A 3,847-nucleotide genomic window follows, 5' to 3' on the forward strand; every position below is an offset into this window, starting at 1 on the left:
ACAATGAGTATCCACATCCCAATATTCTAAGGCGGTATAAATGAAGTTTATATCAAGATCTACCCCCTTGATAGTTGACACCATAAATACCTCCCATATGAAAAAAGTCTAATTCTTTTCTCTCCTTGGCAGTTAAAGACCGACACCATTCATGAGTGAAGTTGGTAAAACTCTTAGTTATTAGAGACATGATTATTTATTTTTTCAAAAGCTAAGACTATATATAATCTCCTGAAATTATGATGAAAATCGGCAAACCAGGGGGCTATTTATACACAACATCCACACAGTTTCAATTCGGAAAGGATTCAGAGTCAGCGCTCATTAGCGCCAGACGCTAGACTTTAGCGCCTAACGCCAGACGCTAGACTTTGGCGCCTAACGCCAGAGCCTGGCGCCAAGCGCTAATTAGCGTGTGGCGCTAACGCAAAACGCGTGGCGCCAGGTGGGGCTGATGTGTCTTATCATACGAGCTTTTCAAAAACTGCGTTTTTTCTGGCTGATTTGTGCCTGAACAATGACTTTACGATTTTTCATCCTTTTTATATCCCTTTAACTAAATATATTAATTATATTAATAATATTTTTTGGATTTTATTTAAACTTAATTTGTAAGTTTTTCGTAAGTCCAATATTTTTAGGGGAGAAAGTTGGATACCCTCCATCAATAATAAAAATGACGGAATTTTTTGCGCAAAATTATTAATTATCACAATTCTTTGCACACAGAAATATACACATAAAAATGAAAAATAATAAATATGTTAAACAAATAAACTCATAATAGTATGTATATACAAATGTGTCTAATAAATCAGTCTAATAAGGGCAAAGTTCTATACAAGTCAAAAATAAAATAAACACAGGCATAAACTACAGCGCTGGAGGACGCAGATGATGAGAGACACCCGTCATATCATAAAACTGCGCAGTACAAGGAGTAACCTCTCCTCCAGCTCCAGCTCCAGCTCCAGCTCCAGTCTCCTCGGGAGGTGAAAAACTCAGCTCAGGACCCGTCCACCCAAGATCACTCTGAGGTTGAGGCTGCGGAGGCTGCTGCGATGACGAGCCAACCTCGAACATCCCACCACCTCTTAGGGCCGAGGTAGCCTCTCCCTGGCCTACCGGCCCAGCACGTGCACCCTCAGATGAAGAGCCCAAGCCCTCCACCGCCTCGGTCCTAGCAGCCTCAGAACGACCACACCGACTGCCAGAGCCAGTACGGAGACGTCTCGAGCTAGACCTCGCCGGGTTTCTCCGGACCTCAGGTCTCGTCTGGGTACGAGAAGGAATGGGCTGACCCTGCAAGAAGAAACTAAGTAAGAAACAATCAAAATAGAAGCAATAATGCAAAAATAAGAAGAAAGGCTACCTTCTGAACGGCGTCGTCGCGACGATACGTAGCCACATTCCTCATCTGAACAAGCTGGCTCCGAAAGGCATCTATATACCGTGCCATCGCCGTGACCACCTTGCGTGAGAATTGTCAAAGAAATAAAGTCAGTAACAATGCATAACATACATGAACAAAATTACAAATAAATAAAGCTTACCCGAGTCTGGTGAAGAGGAATCGACAGCTCCATGAAGCGCTCAATTTTAGGAGCAAGAGGAATCATCTCCTCGATCGGCCCGTATGTCCCTTGATAATGGATGGACATATGAGGTGGCACAAACTTTGTAGGTCCAGCCTGACGGAAGCAAATCAAAGTCAGTAAAACATCACTTGGGGGCTACTTAACAAAAGGTAAAAGATGAAAATCACACTGCCACCTCCTCAGCCAGAACAGGGGCTGGAGCTAACAGCGGCAACAGCTCCTCCTCATAGCACCGCCCAGGGATCGCATAAGATCGCCAAGGGGTACCAGCCCTCTCTTACATGTTCACCAGACTCGCGCCATTGAACATATGACGCGGCGGAGGAGCAGGAACGACGAAAGTGTTTGAGGAATGCTGAATAGCAACCCTCTCTCCAAGATATACAACCGCTCCATATGTCCCTAAGAAATAGCGACGCTCATCGGCGTACTGCGCAGCTAACCCAGGGACAACCAAGCCGATCCTTGGCGTCAGGCTCTTGCGAAGAACGCCTATGAGATAAGGATCTACCAAAGGTAATATGAAAGTGTTCAACTATACAAAGAACCGTACTGAAATGATCTGATCTCGGACATAAGAAGTAGACATCCCAGCGCGGCGGCCTCCCCAACAAGCGCTCACTGGAAACTTGCACGGCGACGATCTCGCTGGCCCAATTGAACGAAAGTACTTGTAGAACAAGATCTACAAAAAGCAAAAAGTATCAACAAGTGCTAACCAAAGCTTAGAGCTAAAATTTATGGGATATAAAGTATACCTCTACAACTCTCCAAAAGCCGAACATAGCGACGTTCCCCGTGAAGGACCGGTGTCGACACAAGTCTCGTAACGCTCGAACATAGTCAGCATAGGCCAAGCTGGCCCAGTCATAAGTCCCGATCAAGTGAAGATCACGGACCGCAAGTAGGTAGTAAAGCAGCACTCTACTACCCTTGTCAGGGGAAAACTTCCCTGACAGCAAGATAATCACAAAGATACGCACCCGCTGCTCTCGGGTGGTCGCATCATCCTCGAAACCTGCCGCCATAGTCGATCGGCGAATGCCCTTAGCACTAAACTGAGTCGACTCTACCTTAGCACGAGCCCGAACAACAATCGGACCCAACATCTCCTCAACCTCCCGACCCGAGTCCCCACGTCCGCTTTTTCCGCCCGCAACCCAAGAAGTTGGCAAAGCCAACACACGCTCTTAGTTCAGTTCGGTAGAACGTGGGTCTCCAAAACCCGATGTCGTAGGTTCAAATCCTACAGAGCGTGATTCCATTGTTGTAGAGAAGACACTGATCTCGCTGTCAAACGGCAGCGCGGTAGAACTAAACTCCAGTCCCGTAATGAGACTGAAGTCGGTAAGGGTGACCATCATCTCACCCCAAGGGAAGTGGAAAGTGTTGGTGGTGCCCCAAAAGAACTCCACCAGGGCACGAGCCACGTGGTGACCCTTGCTAGAGGAAATCATGGCCTTTGAGGTCTCAAAGAGTGCAGTCAACCTGCAAGACTCCCAAAGAAGTCTCACCTCTCCATCGATACCGATGTGCATCTTATACATGTCGCCCAAGGTATCGCAGCCTGAGCCGCGGAATTGCGTCCTACCATCCGTGATCCCACGTCGCACTCTCTCAGAGATGTGGTGGACGGGGGAGAAGTACAGAGTCCGCTCATCCCACTCAGGGAGGGGACCAAGAGAAGTAGACGGGTCGACGTCCTCCTCTACGGGCTCATGCTCCCGTCGTGTGTCTCGGGACTGTGAACCCAAATCTCGCTGTCTAGCCATGCTACATTGTGTAAAATAATCATAAATTAAGGTTCTATAGTATCTATGGTTTTCCTAGCCGCATGATACTATGTTCGCAAAAAAAAGAGTATGTAGTACTAAAAAAGAGCACAATTTCAGATTGAGCATACACGACATTTTTCAAGCAATCAAAAAATTTCTTACAATACTTTAGTAATTATTGTGACAAATTGGACAAGAATTGCTAGCGAAAACATCAAGAACAAGCCACATTGTATTCCCGACCTTAAGAGGCCCAACAATGGTGATTTGTTCATTTCTTCACCAAATTGAGTCAAACAAGTCTCGAATTACTCCTAAGGCAATATATAAACATAATCAAGAAATTTCATGGCATAAAATTTGACAAACAAAGTGATTTAAGCATTATAAATTTTGAATTTTCAAGAATTTCGTGAACAAATATATGCAAAGTTCATCAAAATCGGAGTGAGTGTGAAGGAAACTTACATAGAT

The 3,847-nt window shown here is 45.4% G+C and overlaps 1 non-coding gene across 1 annotated transcript; it reads left to right on the forward strand.

Annotated features, from left to right (window-relative positions):
* Positions 1-2,782: 2,782 nt before the first annotated feature.
* Positions 2,783-2,856, forward strand: TRNAW-CCA. Its single transcript has one exon. It is a non-coding gene; the product is annotated as a tRNA-Trp (tRNA).
* The last annotated feature ends 991 nt before the right edge of the window (positions 2,857-3,847 follow it).

This window comes from Chenopodium quinoa, unplaced genomic scaffold (assembly GCF_001683475.1).
Source record: "Chenopodium quinoa cultivar QQ74 unplaced genomic scaffold, ASM168347v1, whole genome shotgun sequence".
NCBI classification, from domain to species: domain Eukaryota; kingdom Viridiplantae; phylum Streptophyta; class Magnoliopsida; order Caryophyllales; family Amaranthaceae; genus Chenopodium; species Chenopodium quinoa.